Source organism: Lactuca serriola, chromosome 2 (assembly GCF_051521515.1).
Source record: "Lactuca serriola cultivar US96UC23 chromosome 2, Lser_US96UC23_V15, whole genome shotgun sequence".
NCBI lineage: Eukaryota > Viridiplantae > Streptophyta > Magnoliopsida > Asterales > Asteraceae > Lactuca > Lactuca serriola.
The window spans coordinates 209,556,680-209,578,673 of NC_136409.1; positions in this window are offsets into that span (position 1 = coordinate 209,556,680).

Below are 21,994 nucleotides of genomic sequence, written 5' to 3' on the forward strand. Positions count from 1 at the left end.
GAATAAGATGACTTAATTTCCAAAATGTTATATGCTCAATCACATAGAAACCCTGACAAGTCTCCGGACTCCAAGTGTATATATATGCTACCAAAACTAAAATAAAAAGATATTTTCTCCATTTTCCCAATTGGGGAATTCAGCATAGTGTGCAAACTTATCATAGTACTGGAAGATGGAAAAAGATATAAGCATTGCAAAGTATACAAATAGAAACTATATCAGTTTCATAAAAACTATAATCATTTTATGGACTGCGAAAAGAAATTTATACATCACCTGATTTCTATAAGGATAGAAATATAATGCAATTTGTAAATAAAAAACATTGACCATATCAAAATATTTCAGTAAATAATATGTAGATCAGTTGAGAAGAGATGGATGGAATTAGACAATATGGTATGGACACATACCAGAGGTTTGACAAAGCTACCATGGAGAGAGGCTTGAATTCAGATCTCATGGAATTTAGATCTCAAATATGGTGAAACTAACAACATCTTGAACATTACAAATACAATTTGTATGAAGAAATAAACGGTGAGGATAATGTAGAGGAGATAAAACAGGTGTCTTGGGGCTTTTAAATAACTTACAGAAAGACCTCTCATGTTCCTTTGGATGGGTATTAATCTTAACTTCAATTCTTCAAATCATTCAAAGTAAAACCAATGAAGCATTAAGCAATACTAAAAATTATCATAATGAAGTAGTCACCTTGAGAAATCGATAGAGCCCAACAACGAAATACACTTCAAATACCAGCTTCGATGCAGATTATAAGCTTTGATTAAGATCGATTAAAGACCAGCTTTATAGGATTCGATTTGGGAGATAATCTCGTTGGTAATTTCTTTTGTGATTTTGAAGAAAATTGTTGCTGATTTTGTGTGATCAAGTTGTCGTCATCAAGTTCCTGAACGACTCCAGGTTGCAACTGCCTCTGTAATCTCTGTTGCGACAGCGGAATCCCATGTGGCCTGGTTTTGCGAGAGAGGGGACGTGAGAGAGAGGAAGCGTTTTTTTTGTTAATTTAATTTCTAGGGTTTGATAAGGGGATGCAACGTTATATATGGAACATGATTGTTACAAGATCCCAAAATTGAAATTAACAATCTACTCCTTAATTCATGCTATCCTATCCAATTAGGGGAAGAAATAGAATACGTCGTCAAAGTGAAATGAGCAGGAAAAAAAAGCTAAGATGCCAGAAGGATGTTTTCGATATCTAGGGCAAAGTCGGAAATTCACATTGATTTTTTGAGCGGGAAAATTAGATGGGAGGGTGCTTACTGACTGCCACGTGACACTTTAGTACTTATTTATTAGATTAGGGGATCATGACCCGTGTTTAATGCGAGGAACATAAATTAAATATATATCACATTAAGACCAGAAAGTGTGGGAGGGAAACTTCTCTCACTTTTTGTGGGCCATACCCCCATTTCCCTCACTTCTCTTCCCCGCACCTAAAACCCAATGAATGGGTGGGAAACCCTTCCCTCACTTTTTTTTATTAAATAATATTTTTTATGATTTATAATTTTTAAATTAATACTAAACATAAAATTTAATTAAAAATAAAAAGCATTTCATTAATTAAAATAAAAATTACATTAAACCTAATATTTAAATAAGTAGAAAAATAAAAAAACGCAAAAAAAAAAAAAAAATAAAACAACCCACAACATAGAAAACATAATTAATATCCTAATTTTTTTAAAACCAAAATACGTCACTCGGAATCATCGTCTTCGTCGTCGCCCTTATCGTCCTCGTCATCGCCTTGATCGTCTTCATCATTCTCCACAACGTCACTCTCGTCGTCGAAATCTTCACTCTCGACGAACATATCAGAATCGTCGTTTGATTCGTCAAACAAATCATCGTGAGAAAACTCTAACGGAGGCTGAATATGAGCTCTATAAATGTGTTCCACCAAATCAGCACGAAGGGCGTGATGAATGTCGCGATTATATACTTCTCTTGTATTTACCCTATACTCTTGTGTACCAACGGCTACTCCTTCGACATTCGGCAAAACTTCATTTTCGTTGTACCGACATATCGCTCTTCCTTCGTCTTCAAGAATCATATTATGCAATATGATACATGCATACATTACGTGCTGTAACCTTTTCACCTCATATGACCTTGCCGCAACCATTAGTACTTGCCAACGTCTCTTAAGTACACCAAATGTTCGCTCCACATCCTTCCTAGCTGACTCTTGCGCCTCTTTAAACTTTTTCCTTTTCTGGTCGTTAGAACATGTAAACGATTTCACAAAAAACAGACAAGGGATGATATATACCGTCAGTAAGATAGTATCCACGCTTATATGCTACGCCATTTGCTTGAAAAGGTACATCGTGCGACTTTCCAAGGTAGATATCGTTGAATACCGGCGACTGGTCTAGCACATTGATGTCATTGTTTGCACCAGCTGGACCAAAGAATGCATGCCATATCCAAAGATCATGTGATGCGATAGCCTCTAGAATGATCGTTGGCTCTTTGTGGTCACCTCTCATGTACCGACCACGCCATGCGTTGGGGCATAATGACCAACTCCAATGCATGCAATCGATACTACCTAGCATTCCAGGGAATCCATGCTTGCCTTCATGCACCGTGTACAATTGGTGGATATCGTTGATAGTTGGTTTGCACAAATATCGTTGCCCATAAACCAAACAGATCGCTCTGCAGAACTTGTACACACACTCCCGTATGGTACGCTCTGACATCCTAAAATACTCGTCCCATTTGTCTGCGCACATGCCGTATGCTAGCTGACGAATTGCAGCCGTGCATTTTTGAATGGGAGAGAAACCTTTTTTCCGCCTTGCATCCATTTTCCATTGAAAATATGGAAAGCGGCCTTCCAAATCGCCAACAATACATAAGAATAGTTCCTTCCTCATCTATAACCGACGTCGAAACTTTACAAGGTAGATGGCGTCATCTGCAAAATAATCTTCTCTAAGGCGATTGTGTCCGACTTCGTGATTTCTACGCAACGGCGGCTTTCTTAGCTTAGGTCGTTCACATGATGTTTCGCCTAGTCAGTTTTGATAGTATGCAACCGTTTTCGCCATGATGGAACCAATAAATTTAGCCTCCTCTACAGTCGTCGAATCGGATGATGAAGATGATGACATTTTGAATAATATTTTTTGGAGAGAAATATAGGTTATGGGTTAAAAAAATGGTTGAATGTTGTAGTATTTATAGGTTAAGAAAAGTGAAAGAATATATATATATATATATATATATATATATATATATATATATATATATATATATATATACACGGCTATATAGCCATTTGGAATAAAAAAAAAGAAAAAAAGCCAGCCAATCGTTTCAAGAGAGAGAGAGAGCGGGAATCTCTCCCCCTACCCTCTTCCCGCGTTCCCTTTCCCGCACCCATGGTGCGATGTTTCTTCGTGCGGGAAACGATCCCGCGGTTTCCCTGCTCTTCACTCCGTCCGACCTAATAGATGATTTTGTCTTAGGTTGAATTTTAATAAAAAAGTGTGAGTTAGATTTATTTTTAGAGTTTTTGAACCAAACTTATTAGATAAAAATATTTAATATTTATATTAGAGCAATTTGTTTTTTTTAATACAGTAACTTTTAACATAAATGATCTATGTGATCTTTGTTTTATCACAACATAATGCGACTTCTTGATTAAAACATGTTGTGTCGTAGCTTTATGAATTGACTTTGTTTGGTGTACCAACCCCCATGGAGGCTCATACGTCTCTTTTCATATTGGCCCTGTAAAACCAAAAACAACAATAAGTTGTTATGTGTACCGCAAACATTAAATTCTGCAAATAAATTCGATAAACATTACAAATATAGTGAATTGTCATAACCATAAACATCAAATTCAAACATTGTAATTTGGTCGATTTCAAAGTATTTTTTCCTTATAAAAATTAAAAATATGATTTTTCAGGCTACACCCAATCATATATACATATCTTTCGATCAAATAAATTATTACAAAAAAAACATGTTATGAACAAAAATATAATATTAGTTTCATAATTTGCTAAAGGTTCACTAATAAATAATAATGAACTTTCACAAATCTTGCATTTTGGTCACTACATCCAACTAACAAATGAAATTTGGTTTAGAGGATTGATTCAAGAAGTGCATCCATGACTTCTTGTAGCTGAATTTTGGGAAATGTTAAGACACACTGAGATATGAGGGAATGGTCTGTGAGGCTACAGTTGGTTTCTATAGGGCAATACAAATTCAAAATCGTTAGCACATATCTTTCCTACCTGCTTCAATTATCAAATTTAGATCAAACTTTTCAAAATCAAATTATATATAAAAAAACAGATATGTAACCTAACAATCAAACAACATATTTTTCATTGAAATAAATATCATAAATCTACAATTTACACTTTATATATTATTCTTAAATTATATATTACATTTTCATTTTTAATGGTCACTAACACCTCTTTATGCCTTATTGTTTTGACACACATCTATATCGAAAATAAGAGAAAGAACTATAGAGAAGAATGTTGACAATCCATGAGAACACATCACTTAAAATAACAGTTTTGATTAATGTAAGTGAAAAAATCATGTAGAATGCTTACTAGTTGTGAGTGTTTCCACTTGGATGTGAACATTAACATTCTTGTAGAGAAATGGAACTTCAAATGAACCCTACATAGCCAAATCAACAAACATGACAATCCAAAAAGAAGCCTAACTTGGCATATAACCAAATTTCCAACAACTTTCAAAAATTTAAGCTTTTGCTGAACAATTTTTTTCAATTTATCAGAATTTTCTTTTATTACAACCTTATATGAGTAATCAAGGATCTAAATCAAGTGAAAGAAGTCATTGTTCATTTAAATTCAGTAAAAAAATTAAAATGTTATGAAATTGCATATAATTTACATGTTTGCTTATTGTCTTGGAGGTACCCGACCAGTTGGATATGTACTATTATTTGATTAATTAGTGCATAAATTACATTATAGAATATGAAATTTAACGATTGTTCAAATTCCTTTACACTTGATTTAACAATAGAAAATGGACAAATTTATAATCATAAAAGTATGTTTAATTCAACAAATTTGTTATCAAAATTAATAGAAAAATGAGTTTCTTGAAGAAACAAATCAAATACACAAAAACAAATAAAAAACAAAGAACATTTGAGTATCATGTCAGAAAGGTATGGCCAATAAGATCTTTTTGGCACTTTTCAATATAGACATGGTTAATCTTTTCTCATCTTTAGGATGATAAGTACAAGTGAGTAGAGAAAACAAATTTATAATCATAAAAATATGCTTAATTCCAAAAATTTGTTATCAAAGTTAATGGAAAGTACTTTTGTCGAAATAATCAATTATTAAGTATGTAGGATATTACCACTAAGGGATTTTGAGTTTTGCATCATCCTCAAGCTTCAATAAAAACATCAACTAATGTTCATCACTTTCAAGTAAAATTCTTTGCAATTTAAACTTAATTATAGTAAATCTAATCAATAACGTTATAAAAAAAAGGTAAGGTTAAGAATAATTACATAAAGTTATTGAGTTAGATAGTTGGAAATCGAGCAATTGTAATTTAACATGTATGAGACCAATTATTATCTCCCAAGTGTCTCTCGATTTCCTTCGATTCTAGCTATATTTACCCTTAGTTTTAGGCATCTGGCGAAGCCCTGAGGTCACTAAGAGCCTGAAATCTAGTAGCTATCAAGTCGGAGTTAGGCCAATGCAATTTCCGCACTTTTGTCTAGGAAATCTCTGTAAGTTAATCTACACTCAACTTTATCTTAGTGTATTTATATTTATATTCATAGTCGTTATTATGAATCTATAAATAAGATTTACAAGTGATTCCAAGTCATTATACTGATTGACCTACTTATGAGGATGATGTCTAGGCAAGATTTAATGAGGTGTTTAAAGTGGAATTCTCAAACTATATATTGTGTATAGCAAACAAACCCTACCTCCGATATGTCCTACATGGTTGTTCCTTACTTGATAGATCTTGATGTAGACATTGGGATTAGTGAGGAATCTACACTGTCATTAGTCACCAATAATATTATACTAAGACTTGGTGTAAATCATACCTATGTCACGTCAATGGAAAAGCTAAATGTGTTAGGAGAAGCTCTGCCAAAATCACCAGTCATTTACCTAAGTCATGTGAGTGCATAGTTACTTTCAGCTTACATATAGATATCAACGTATTTAATTTGCTTAGATGTCCTATGTGTTTATTCGTGTTCCTGATAATTGTGCTAAATGAGATAATGATTTTACTCGTAGTAAATTATATATGTATTTTATTATACTTTTAATGCATCGGGTAAAAAGGGTAGAGAGAGAAAAATAGATAATATAATGGTGAGAGATCATGCCAGATATAAAATAATGGTGAGAGACCATACCAGAGAAAATAGTGAAAAGAGACCATGCCAGAGATATAATAGTGGTGAGAGACCATACCAGAGATAATGGTAAGAGACCATGCCCAACTAAGAGCAGTCATCAAGTAGAGTATTAATGACAACCATAGGCACTTTTAAATAGTCCAATGGAACACTAGCAGACTCGCAATATGTAGGTTTTAATGAGTCATACAATCCGAGATTATGGATTGCGTGTTTATTTGAGTACTTTATCCCCTTCATGGTTTCCTTACTGGCATGTGTTCCTAAGGAATCCCTGAGGCAATGTTGTTTACTTGTTGATACATAGATCCTCTAGGATAGGTCCCTTAATATTGTCATTTTAGGATCGAAGAATGAGAATAACAAGAATGGGTAATCAGGATTAATCTTTTTGGTGTGTTATATGTACTTAAAATAATATAATAATAATATTGTGGGTTGGAAATCCTATATGCTCACCATGCTCCCAAGCCTAACCCACTCAGTTTCTTTGTATCACATGTATTGGCATGAAGGTATAATCCTTTGATAGATTCAAGGAGTATGGTCATTAGTGCAATGAGTTATTGAAAGGCTAGCAATAATTACATTTATGCTTATGTTTCTTTTATTAGTTATGACATCCCAAAGTTTATAATAATCAATAGAAAAAATTTCTTCAAAATTACTTTTTATGGGACAGATTTCACATTTACAATAAACTCTATTTTAAAATAAGCATAAACAAAACGCTCTTTTATGGCCAAAAAAATTAGGGATGTCACAATAGTGACGAATCCGACTTGGCCCAGGAAAATGTAGATGTGGTTGTCACCGTACTTACACATCCATTAACAGTCAACATTATCCCAACAACAACCATTACCATTATCTCACCCTTTGTCGCAACACCAACCATTGTATCCCAACTTCTATGGTCTATTGTAATAAGATGTTGCTTACAATGCACTTTCAATCTACAACTGGCCTCTTCCCCCATGGATGATACAATCTACATATACCAAAACCAGTAATAAGATGTTGCTTACAACGCACTTTCAAAACCATGAGCAAAAAACTCACCAAGGAAGCCCATGTGGGAATTGGTATCTATCACTGAGCCTATGTAAACAAGCCAACCACTGTTTTACATGATATTAGAGCATGATTAAAATCCTAGAATATGTTCGAAATCGAAAACTAGTGGTTCACAAAATCGAGCCAACCTTTCCATTCTTCCATGGTCCCCAAGATCAACGAGGATAATTTATTACGCTCACAAGACTACGCATAAACAGTTATGAAGATTGGGCCAAAGATATTTATACTACATTGGAGGCACATTGGAAGTTTAGATTTTTTGTGAACCCTAAGTGTACTTCCTCCGTAGTTGGGATCCTGTTTCCCAAAATTTTCCATCGAAATCAAGAATAATCCATCATTTTTGTATCAGTATTTTGTCTCATACCTCTTTCTTTTATTATACGTTGTTCGTTACGATCATTAATCCGAAACAAATATATGTTTTTTTGTGCATTGGTTCTCTTCTGAACATGATGATCAACAATATAGATCACACGATATCTTCACAACTATCATTAAGCAGTTATAATCAATCTATTGGTTATTCTAACAAATCAAACATTATACTTGCTTGTCGCAGAAGAATGAAGCTCCAACATTTAAAGGTTTTGTCAAATACAAATGATTATTTATATGACATGAGGCAAACTGAGAACACTATAAAATAAAAGAATGAAAATTTTCCTTTCCATTTGTTGGTGATTAGGTGGAGGACAAAACTAAAGAATGCAGTGAGTAGAGAAAAGGAGTTCATTTATGAAAACGCCAAAAAATTGAATTTTTATGATGCTTATAACAGTCATAGTGGTTCTTGTGTTTCTTGTGCTTGTCGTGAAAAACTACACAAGTTATTGGAGACAAAGATGGATATAAAAAACAAAAATACGACAAAGATGAATAGGAAAATTTGATGGTGGAAAGTTTCATTAATCTGGGCAAGGAAGTGAATGAAACTAAACATGTCGATTCCATGGGTTCCACCATCGTCGTTGTAATGGTTGGTGGCAAAGAGAAAGTGAGTGCCAATATACGGTGACTCAAGAGTAGTTCTTTCAAGCGTGGTGCCACCATGACCATATTATTGACCACAACCCGGATAGGTGATCAACAACTAAAACCATATGTAATCGAATGGAATGGGCTACATGTTCTTGTAGTTATTACTACTTCTAGTTTAATAGGTGACCAACAACTAAAACCATATGTAACCGACCGATGTGGGCTACGTGTTATTGCTACTTCAACTTTAATAGGTGATCGACAACTAAAACTAGGGATAAACATGGTACGATACTAATTTATTTTTACTCAGAATGTGTACCGTACCAACTATAGTTGGTAGAATTTTTTTTTACCAATATCGTATCAAGTATATTTGGTACCAAATTGTTTGGTTGCCAACAAGTTTGGTTGGTACAAATTGGCAATGGTATGTTGCAAACTTTTTTCTAATTTTCAATTATAATGGTTAAATACCAGCAATGACATGAAATAATTTTCTCGTGTAGTAATATAAATTAGTAAAGTAATTATTTTAGTTACTAAATTTTTTTAAGTAACTTTTGAAGTGAATTTTCAGTTGTTTTAATTTAATGTGGTAATAGCTATTGAATACATCTAATGGCTAATATCATGCTTTGAAAATTATAAACAGTAAACAAACTTGACAGTTGAATATATATATATATATATATATATATATATATATATATATATATATATATATATATATATATAATCGGTTGGTACGGTAACACCGTGATATTTAAAATTTAATACCATTACTGTACCAAGTTTACTGAATTAATATGAGACTACCAACCTAACATGTTGACTACGTAACATATTTGTAACCAACTTTCTTGGTTCGGTTGGTAGCATATTGGTTGTTTTTCCGTGGTACTTTGAATCTTGAAAACTTGAACAAGTGTGCTCTCTGCATCATCCTAACTTGTTCAATATTTAACAAGATCACTTTGGTCAACAAATTTAATTTTATTACACTTAAATAATATTGATGATATTAAATAACCAACATGGGCTACACTTTTTTGGAGTTCTTGCAACATCAAGATCGTTGGGTAATCGACAACTAAAACAATATATACTAGCAAAACAAGAAATTATTGTGAAAAAAAGAGATGATGTAAATGAATTCATGATCTTATCTAGTGATAGATTATGGGGTGTCATATCTTAGTATTAGATTGATGTACCTTAATGTGACATCCCCATTTTCAGAACCAATTAAAAAAATTCTTTACGTTTTAAAATTATGAGTTGTCAGGAAAATCTCAGTTTAATAAAACATTTTGAGCTAACAAATATTGTTTCATAATATTAAAATACTAAGGACGACATAATTAATATTCAACATAGATTACATCGTAAATACTTAAAGGTTCTGAAAATTGTAACACCCGCAAGATAGGGCTAGACGATTAAAGAATAATAGGACAATTGTTTGTCACAACGACAAATAGACATTTTCAATAGAATATTATTTAGGATAAAAAAATTTAAGAAAAAAGTCGTAGGAATCATAAAAATGAGAGTGTGCATATGGGGAACGCCTAAATCTGAATTCATATCAGGAAGTTATGATTTTTCGAAGTTTCAGTGTAGCAGTATACGGGTCAGAAACGAAAATTAAAATCGATCGATTGTTAGGAAAATATCTAAACGGGAGTTGAAGATCTCGTGAATACCTTCTCATCAATATAAAGACAGTCGAGAACGGATATCATATGAAAAAGTTATGATTATTTAACGGACTTTAACAGTCTAAGTCTGTTAAAAATATAGCTTTACAAATAAAGTCAAAATTCGTCGACGGAGTCTAAACGAAAGTTGTAGATCTCATTGATAAATACATATGGATTTAAAACGTCTCGAAAATGGAGCTCGTACGGAGAAGATATGAAAATTTAAAGAAATAAGAATTCTCCGCATGCACTCACACGCACCGACCGCATGCGCGACATGCACCTGACATACCACAAGAATTCAATATGTTTCACCACTCAGAAGCTGCCACGTCACCTCTTCCAACAATGTTCACGGCGCACACCGACGGAGTGCGCGGCATGCCCTGCTTTTCAGCCTATAAATACCTAAGATTTCAACATTATCCTCGCACCATGTCCACTCAAATCCTATAGAATATCTTCCACCCTTTTGTCCCGATACTTTATAATTTCCGGCTGCTTTAGTAAGGCCCTGAAGCGTCTAAGATATAAAGCTTTTAGATCGAGATTATGCCAGCGTAATTTGCTAGTTTTGTCTAGAAACTCTGTAGGTTAAGCTACACCTATTTTTATCCAAGTGTAATTTTTAATTATAGTCATAGTCGTTATTATGAACTTATAATTAAGATTTATCAGTGATTCCAAGTCATTATACTGATTGATCTACTTACATGGATGATGTCTATGATAGATTTAGTAAGGTGTTTAAAGTGGGATTTCCAAACAGTATACTCTGTATACCAAACGGACCCTACCTCTGATATGATCCTACCTGGTTGTTTCTTACTTGATAAATATTAATGTAGACATTTTGATTGTTGAGGAATCTAGACTATCATTAGTCATAAGAAATATCAGACTAAGACTTAATAATAATCATACCTAGGTCACGTCAAGGGGAAAAGTCAATGTGTTAGGCGAAGCCCTGCCCAAATCACCAGTCATCCGCTTTATCATGCGAGTGTATAGTTACTTTCAGCTTACTCATAGACAGTGTTGTAAAACTCGTCGAGTTGTCCGATTACTCCTCTGAGTACTCGCTACTCGGCCCCTTACCGAGGCAAATTACAGAATCCCGAGTACTCCCTGATCGGTCCCTTACTAAACTGAGTAGTGTTGTAAAACGCGGTCAACTCGGTGATTAATATGTATAATATACTTAATGATTTATTATTTAACACACACATGTGATTATTACTACATATATAACTTAAATTTTCAGTAGTTATTCACGAAGTGAGACCATTATATTTTTTTTAGCTTTTATATATTCACATATATCTAATTTTGGTATATATTTCAATCAACTTATAATTTTGACATATATAATTTCCCTAAAAATATTTTTACAAGAGTTACCGAATCCGAGTACTCCCCGAGTACTCCTAAGTACTCGCTACTTGGTAGTCGGCCGAACAGGTACCGAGTAACGAGTTCTACAACCTTGCTCATAGATATGAAGTATCTATTAAATGTTATACGTGCTTTCTATCTGTGTACTTGATATTTATGCTACAATACGATTTTATTTATATAAATTACTTTATCATATTCGTAATGGGTAGTGAAGGGTTTTGGGAAAGATAAAGTAGTGGGTTGGGTAGTAACGGATTTTTGGGAAAATAAAATAATGGTGAAAGGTCACACATTGTATTATCAGGACTAGTCATCTAACAGAGTATAGGTAACAACCACTGAGTATTCTAGGTAGTCAGGTGGAAAATTAGCAGGTTCATCACCTGTAGGTGTTAATGATCATACTTTTCAGTGAAAAAGGAAAGTTGTTCATTTGGTTACTCTATCCCCTTCAGGATTGCCTTATTGACACAAATTACTACAGAATCCTTGAAGTAGTATTGTCTACTCACAGAGATCCTTAGGGTAGGTCTTTTGAGTGTAGCATCTTAGGTTCAGAGAGTAAGAATAATGAGAATGAGTAATCATGATTAATTATTTATTGTGAAAATTATATGATTACAGTAGTGTGGGTTGAAAACCATATGTGATCACTAGGCTCCCAAGCCTGACCCACTCAGTCTTTTTGTATCACAGGTAGTGGTACAAAGGTACAACCCACTGAGAGATTCAAGGAGTATTAACCTTTAGTGCAATAAGTTATGAAAGGCCTATAATAAGTACACTTATGCTTATGTTTTGTATTAGTTATGACATCCCAAGTTTTAATAATCATTGAAAAACATCTTCTTCGGAAATACTTTTTACGGGACCAATTCCATGTTTATGAAGATCACTCTGATTTAAAATAAACATAAAGAAAAAGGTCTTTTCGGACCATGAAAATTGATGTCACAAAAACTATTATGTAAAAACTCTTCTTTTATTTCACTTGGCATCCTAATTAGTTTCCAGCAGCCTTAATTCTGCTACCTCTGATGCATATAAATTGTGTGCGCAAGGTTTGGGAAAACATGGTGAGATACATAGGGTTTTCAAGCCCATAATAATTTAATGATATTAAATATATCAATAATCCTGCAAAACAAACATTTCAAAACAATATAAATATATAAATCCAACATAAATATCTATAAGACACTCTACCCATACATACATAGTCCAATTTATTCTTACAAATCCTAGTTCAACAATTGTAGAAGCCCATTTTGATGATCGACTTGTGCGGAATAATATGATCTTGAGATTTAAAGATAACAAAAATATAACGAACACTAAGAGATGAGTAATCCGATAATTTTACTAGAAAGAAAGAGTTACAATATGAGAATGAAGATCTTGGTGGGAGAGATCCCACCACACTCTCGCTAACTTAAGGACTACATTTTTTGTGCACACACAATACATGACCACTATCTCTCTATTTATAGAGAAATCTTACTTACAATTAGACCTGGGAATTCGTGTATTCGGGTCATGAAAACGTGTCAGCCACGAATTTGATACGATACGATTACACGATGAGAAATAAGGTTTATCTCAATTTTTAAGATGTATTTGTGTCGTGTATTCGTGTTGTGTCGTGTTTCTCACAGATTCGTGTCTTTGTGTCTGAAATTGCCAGGTCTACTTACAATACAATAAAAGGGAATAAAATAACCAAATTATCACTCATAATTTGTAGAGCATTTCCATGCTCCAACAATCTCTCCTTAAATGCTCGCAAATGACGAGGGATAGAAATACAGTGATGAAAGGCTAAAATACACAGTAACCAACTAGCAAGTGCAATAATAAAAATGAAACATAATAAGAACCAAATGGTTAAATGTCTCTGAAACTCTGAAGTGTTTGTGATCTCTGATGTTGGCCATGAATCTCTAATCGGTAAAGGTCTTCAGCTTCAAGGTCACAACTTTTGAGGCAGAAAAATAAGATCCAAATCTTCAAACTCATCACAAGCACAATGATCAAGTTGAAGATCCAATAAGAAAAACATTTCGACTTCAAGAAGTCTGAAACATCTCTAGTTCTCGAATCATAATACACCAAAAATTATTCAAAAGAATAACCTGCTAAAACATGAAAACATCCTGAAGTAGAGTCTGAATAATAAATAATCTGGATCCAGGAAACATTTAGTGAGGCCAAGAATTTGATCATGGTGACCAAAAATCAGTGCCACGTCACATCAATAAATAAATCATCATCTTTAGAAGTCTCGAAAATCCAAGCTCAAATAATCATAAAATCATATCCGGATGATAACATAATATTCTCTCCGTATTTTTGATAACCAATGATCGGATATCAAAAATAAATAAATCAATATGGATGGAGAATGTCGGATACCAAGAGCTCCGCATGCTCTCCTTAGATGTATGAATGGTCTCGATGAAACACCAGGATGACAGTAAAATAAATACTCTCCGGTCATCTGTAGCCGGTTGATTCTGTCGCTGAAAACTATCTGAACAAGTACCAAAGTAACAAATAAGAACTCTGGATGAAAAATCTTTGCTCTGCTGAAGAATGTTGATGTACCCGAACTGCAGTGTCGGAACTCCTCCACTTTCTCAAGACACATGGTTTGTTAACCAAAGATCAAGAGCGACAAATCATAAAATCCCGTAGTGCGAAGGTTGCGAAGCAAATTTGTTGATCAGACGCAACTGCGGTGCTATCCTCACGAAGAAAAATATGATGTCCTATTGTGGTATGGAGGATAACTGGTCCATAGACACTAATCCAAGAACTGTTGGTCGAAAGACCTTGATTAAAGGGCAATCCTCATGGAAAGAATAATAAAATTCTTCCAATATAATCAGCAAGAAGCAATCCATCGTGACGATCGAAGCTTGAATAAATATCCAATAATAATATCTTTCGTGAAGACAATAAATCGAGTCTTGTAAAAATTATTCTTCTCAAAAGTGTTTCCGAGCATGGGTTGAGTTGTGGAAAAAACTGGTGTTAAAATAAAATAATAGGTTTTAAAATAAAAGAAAGAAATGAATTGGTTTTAATAAAAAAATTAAAAGACTAAGGTATTTGTTGGGTTTCAGCAAAAAAATTATCTAAATAAAAAAAATTGGAGTAAAAAAAATTAAATGAGTTTTAAATAAAATAGTGTGTGTAAAATAAAATAACTAGTGTTTTTTTAAAAAATTGGCTAAAAAATGGTTGCGGTATGAGAGGAGTATAGGCTGAGGAGTTAGGGAGGCTGAAAGGGGCTGAAGGGAGAGGATGAGAGGGATACAGAGGAGGGAAGGGTTGACGAGTTGATGGCGAGGAGGAGAGGGATACCAGGGAAGGAGGATGCTGCAGTGGGCGGATTTAAGGAAAGGAAATGAATTGCAAAGAGGTGGTGAGTACCGAAGACTAAGGTATCCGGTGAGATTGGATAGCGAAGGGGATGCAAGGAGGGTAAATCCCAGAGAGTTTCAAGGGTCTGCGGGTTGGGTTAGGCCGTAGGGAAGAGTTGCGAAGAGCTGAGGCAAAGAGTGAAGGGGTCTCCGGGTATGTTGTAGGTCGGCTGTAACGTCCCAAAAATACGGTCCAAAATTTTCATTTTAAATTAAACATTTATAAAACCATTTGTATAGAAAAAAATCATAACATCAACTCGTATCAAAACCAAAGTATCAATAGTCAAAATATGTCATGATAAAACAACATCATAGTGTAAATCCCAAAGATCTCATGTGCGGAAATCCTGGTGTGATGCGCTGCAGTCATGCCGACTCCTTTCCCTTCGAAGAGGAAGTACCTAAAACCAAAACTGTAAACCGTAAGCACAAAGCTTAGTGAGTTCCCCCATCATACCACATACCATACAATAACATAATGTCTAGCATATCTGGGTGCTGGCCTCCCCTTCGATCTCTTTCAACTAGTAACTGCCTAGTATATCTGGGCGCTGGCCTATCCTTTCGGTCTCTTTCAACCGATAACTGCCTAACATATATGGGTGCTGGACTACCCCTTCGGTCTCTTTCAACTGGTAACCGGGGACTATTTCACCCCTACCACTACCACATAATACCCTAGCATATACATATAAATCACATATTGGCTAGAATATCCGGGTGTCGGCCTCCCCTTTGGTCTCTTTCAACCGATAACAGGGTCTATCCCACCCTTCCTACTACTATCGCATAATAACAAAACATACTAGCACATAAAGCATAAAATATAGTGGCATACCAGACAATTATCACAAAGACAATCGTCTCAACTATAATCAAATACTAGTGGGACGACATTGGTGCCTTCGACCCACTCCTACTGGAGGTAACTCACCTCAAATGTCATGAAGTATCTGAACTGCCATCGGCTATGAATCAGCTCCACTCAAGCTCCACTCAAACTACTATCGCATAATAACAAAACATACTAGCACATAAAGCATAAAATATAGTGGCATACCAGACAATTATCACAAAGACAATCGTCTCAACTATAATCAAATACTAGTGGGACGACATTGGTGCCTTCGACCCATTCCTACTGGAGGTAACTCACCTCAAATGTCATGAAGTATCTGAACTGCCCTCGGCTATGAATCAGCTCCACTCAAACTCCTACACATACAAGATTTCCTTTAGTTACCCTTTTCCTACTCATAACCCCCTTAAGGGTCAACTTTGGTCAAGGTCAAAGTCGAAGTCAACATCCTGGTCAAAGTCAACATCCTGGTTGACTCAACTCGCCGAGTTCCATGAATCAGGAACCCTGAATCGTGATCCAACTCGTCGAGTTCTTTCACAACTTGTCGAGTTCCTCCTATCCATAGAATCGAGACTTCTCCAATCAACCCGACGAGTCATCCTTGAACTCGCCGAGTTTTACCCTTTACAGACTCGGGACACTTCGACCCATCTCATTGAGTTCCTCTATGGACTCGACGAGTTCTTCAGTATGTTGAGCCATCTTAATAGGTTAAGCTCTTCATCCTTCAAATCTAAGCCCCATAATTCATCTACATACTGAAAATGTCCTTTTAAGGGTAAAGTTTCCAACTTTACCCGTTAATAGCCCTACTTAATGGGTTTAGCTCCAACCCTAATTCTTTAAGTCCTAGATCTTGATCCAAAAGCCATAATGATTTAAACTAAAGCTGTAACGTCCCAAAATTTAAGCCCAAAAATTTCATTTTTAATTAAGTTGTTCATAAAACATTCACTAGAAAATATTGAATCAACACGTCATCTCATAAAATCAAGTATCATGTTTCAAACCCACAACATAAGCAAATAACATATCAGAGTACAGTCCCAAAAGACACCGTGTGGAAAATCAAATGTGTGTGTGTGATGCCATGCTACGCCACCGGCTCCTTCCCCTTAGATGAAGAGGTACCTGAAACCAAAAACTGAAACCGTAAGCACAAAGCTTAGTGAGTTTCCCCATCATACCACATACCATACAATACCATTGATATCTTTCAACCGATAATCATCATCGGTATCTTTCAACCGGTATTCGTCATCGGTATCTTTCAACCGGTAATCGTCATCGGTATCTTTCAACCGGTAATCGTCATCGGTATCTTTCAACCAGTAATCGTCATCGGTATCTTTCAACCGGTAACTGGGGACTATTCCACCCCCTACCACTAGCATACAATAGCAAGATATAAGCACACAATCAGGCATATCCGAGTACTGACCTACCCCTTGGTCCTAAGGACCACTATCAGGGAAACTATCCCTATCATGTAACATACCATACAGATATAACTCATAACCAAACGCATACCAGACCAAGATAAATTATCACAAAGACAATTATCTTCTAAATACTCCTCATTGGTGGGCCAACATTGTGGCCTTAGACCCACCCCTACTGGAAGATAACTTACCTCATAAAAGTAGCTGCTGATAATCAGTGCGGGAAACCTCTGTCCGCTGCTGCTCCGGAAACCCTCCGACTACAAACCCCACAAACACTCAGTTAGAAACGGATCTCTATACTTAGGGTAAAATGACCATTTTACCCTCAAGTCAAGTCAAAGTCAAAGTCAACTTCCAGTTGACCCGACTCGCCGAGTTGGGCCACCAACTCGCCGAGTCCCTCACTCTCTACTCATCCCCATCTGCGACTCTACTCGTCGAGTTGGGCCGAAAACTCGACAAGTTCTTCTCCCATTCGAAAGCCTCAAGGAAACTCATCCGACTCACCGAGTTTGAAGAACAACTCGCCGAGTCCCACGAGCAGATCTCCTACTCGCTTCCAAATCCTCACCAGGGTATTCTATATGAGGATTTGGGTTTCTGGGACTATTGCTACACGCTAAGTTGCTAATTCCGTGCGCAGTGACGAAGGGTTGGACCTTCTACACTTAAACCCCCCTCAACTCAGTAACTATTCATATGACTCGCAGAGTTTGAAGAACAACTCGTCGAGTTCCAGGCAATCTTCATAGGACTCGCCGAGTTGTTCATCCAACTCGCCGAGTCTAAGGCCATCTTCATAGAACTCGTCGAGTCCCACTTTGGGACTCGTCGAGTCCCTTCGACCCATTACCCATATAGGCCAAATTTGAGACATGCAACGCTTGCAAACCATAGATCTATGTTCCTAGGGCATTCTTATCACGTAAAGTTGCAAACTTTACATGCATACATGGCCCTATAAGCTCCAAAAGGCAAATCCAAGCTCTTTATAAGGCCATACACTCAATAGGGACCTCAATCACTTCAACCACAGAGACTTTATACTTCTAATACGTCCATAAGGTCTAAATCTGAAATCCTTTCGGATCATAGAGCATAAACACATAGAGTTTGAGGTTTTAGGGCTTAAAAAAACCACAAACCAGGGCCAAAAAGGGGATCTAATGAACTAGAGATCAAGGTAGGCACTTTTCTACCTGAATGAGAGCCTTCCACAGAGTAGATTTCGGATCTACTTCCCCTCCTTGCACCCTTCACCCTTCACCTTCTTCTTCTAAGCTCCAAACTTCCTTCACAAGGCCAAAATCACTCACAAGAACAATATAGGGGCTAGGGTTTCGCTCTACAGCTCTTCTGGAAGTTTTAGGGGCAAGGGAGGCCGAGTTAGAGTGTTTAAATAAGGTGCACACTCCTGGATTAGGGTTTGTATCCGAACAACAGCTTACTCGCCGAGTCCGGGACCCGACTCGGCGAGTCCACAACTTAAACCCCGTGCCCCTTCCCGCTTCTACTTGGTGAGTCGATCCTCTGACTCGCCGAGTCCAAGGCCAAGATGCAAAATGCATAAAGAATTAAATAAAAGAATACGTACCAAGAACCAGGTGCTACAAATCTCCCCCACTTGTTTTAGACTTCGTCCTCGAAGTTTGTTGCTCGATCCTGAAACAACTCGGGGTAATGCTCCATTATCTCGTCCACTGGCTCCCAAGTCCACTCCGACCCCTTACGGTGCTGCCATTGCACCTTCACAAGTTCCACCTTCTTGTTCCTCAGATCCTTTGACTTCCGATCGAGGATCGCTACAGGCCGCTCGATGTAATTCAGGCTGTCATCAACCCGAATGTCCTCCAAAGGTACCACTGCCGAGTCGTCCACCAGGCACTTCCGTAGCTGAAAGATGTGGAAAGTGTTGTGGATCTAACTGAGTTCGGCTGGCAGATCCAACCGGTACGCCACCTTGCCCACCCAGGCTACAACCCTGAAGGGTCCAATGTACCTGGGGCCCAACTTGCCCTGCTTCCTGAATCGGATGACGCCCTTCCATGACGACACCTTCAGGAGAACCATATCCCCGACCTGGAATTTCAGGTCTAATCGGTGCTTGTCAGCATAACTTTTCTGCCGACTCTGAGCAGTCTGAAGCCTGCTCCGGACCTGCTGAATCTTTTCTGTCGTCTTGAGCACTACTTCGGTGCTCCCCATTACCCTTTGACCAACCTCGCCCCAGCATATCGGGGTCCTGCACCTCCTCCCATACAACATCTCAAAGGGAGGACGGTCGATACTCGCATAATAGTTGTTATTATACGAGAACTCCGCCAACGGGAGGTAGGTATCCCAGCTACCTACGAAGTCTAAAACACATGCCCGCAGCATATCCTACAGAGTCTGGATGGTCCGCTCACTCTGGCCATCTGTCTGCTGGTGAAAAGCGGTGCTAAAATGCAGACGAGTACCCAACTCTTCATGAAACTTATTCCAAAACTTGGAAGTAAACCGCACATCTTTGTCTGAAATCACCAAAAATGGCACTCCGTGCCGCGCCACCACCTCCCTGATATAGATATCGGCCAATTTCTCGGCCGAGATGCTCTCCTAAATCGGGATAAAGTGGGCGCTTTTGGTCAATCGATAGACAATGACCAGAAGAAGATCCCTATACATCTTCGTCGCCCTTGAATGAATGAAGAATCGGGATTTGTGCGCCTCCTCCATCAGGACCTGGCGCATGCCTCCATGATAAGGGACCCACACTCTACGGTGAAGAGTCAATAACCCTCGGCTATCATAGTCGAAAGAGGAAACCTGCCCCATAATCCGCTTACTCTTCCGATGCTCCTCCTTCATAGCCTCCTGTTGAGCCTCTCGGATCCGCTCCAGAAGCGAAGTCACCATTGTCATCCTCAAATAGATATCCCTGATCGGTGCTGCCTTGCGGCAAAGCGCATCGGCCACGACATTGGCCTTCCCCGGATGGTAAAGGATCTCACAATCATAATCCTTTACCACATCAAGCCACCGACGATGTCTCATATTCAGATTTGGCTGATCCATGAGATACCTCAAACTTTTGTGGTCTGTGTAAATCGTACAACGAACCCCATAGACGTAATGATGCCAAATCTTGAGGGCAAAAACAACAGCCCCTAATTCGAAATCATGCATCGGGTAGTTCGCCTTATGAGGATTCAGCTGCCTCGACGCAAAGGCGATAACATGCCCCCTCTGCATCAATACCGCGCCCAAACCTGCGATGGACGCATCACAGTACACAACAAAATCCTCCATGCCCTCTGGCAGGGCTAAAAATGGCGCCTCGCACAATCTCTGTCTCAATGCCTCGAATGCGGCCTGCTGCTCAGGCCCCCAGTGATACACCACCGACTTCTTAGTCAGTCGGGTGAGCGGAACTGCTATCTTGGAGAAGTCCTGAATGAATCTCCGATAGTAGCCTACCAATCCTAGAAAGCTCCGAATCTCAGATGGAGACCTCGGAACCTCCCAACTCATCACGGCCTCCGCTTTGGCCGGATCTACCGAAATCCCGCTCTGGTTGACAAGGTGCCCAAGAAACTGCACCTCGCGCAACCAGAACTCACACTTGGAGAACTTAGCATACAAGTTCTCCCTCCTCAAAGTCTACAAAACCTCCCGTAGACACTCCACATGCTACTCTCGCGTCTTGGAGTAAACCAAGATATCGTCGATAAACACTATCACAGACCAGTCTAGCTGTAATACTCTATTTATTTATTAGATAAATAAATAAATTAATGAACGGATGGTAGCCTAAAATAAATAATTATATATGCAGGGTGTTGGGTTCGAGGAGTTAATTGCCACATTTTTAGAAGTCGGGGGTTAAAAGTGTGAGTTCGGGACTCATTTTAAAAATATTTATGAAGACAGGGGCTCCGTGGTAATTATTTGAATTTAATTTAAAAGGAAAAGAGGTGGAAGGGTTGCTTATGTCATAATTAAGATATTAGGGGCTGTTTGATAATTTATGGGACTTAAATTGTAAGGGATCTCCATGGATTGGGTTGAAAGTGTAAATATTGGATCACATTTTTTAAAGAAAGTGGAAAGGAGGGGCTGAACTTGCCATTATGGAAACAAGTTTGGGGGATCGGGGTATATAAACCTGTCACCCTCGGTTTTAACCCTAACCCTAGCTTATTATTCAGCCGTCACCCTCTTACTTCATTCCAGTAGCCGCCACCATGGGAACCTCCTCAGTCGCCGTTTGCATCATCAAAAGTCGACAGCCACCGTCATGCCTGCTGACTCGTCGATGAAACGCCACCACCATTGCTCGGCTGACGGAGGCGCTGTGTGCACCGGGGAACCACCGAGACCGAAGGACCAAGTTGCGTTCATTGCTGTCTTGGACGTGAGAGCATAGAGAGCTCACGGTAAGGACCACCGCTACCATCTACTTCTTCTTCTTCTTCGTTCGTTATGTAACTTGATGTCGTTTGTGTTGACTGGGATCGACGGTAGGCTTTGGCCGCCATTTTTTTAGGGTTTCCAGTCATCGTGGGCCACCTATTGGCGGAGTTGGGAGAGTTGTAGCCTTCAGATCATGTTTCGGGTGTGGTCGCACGACT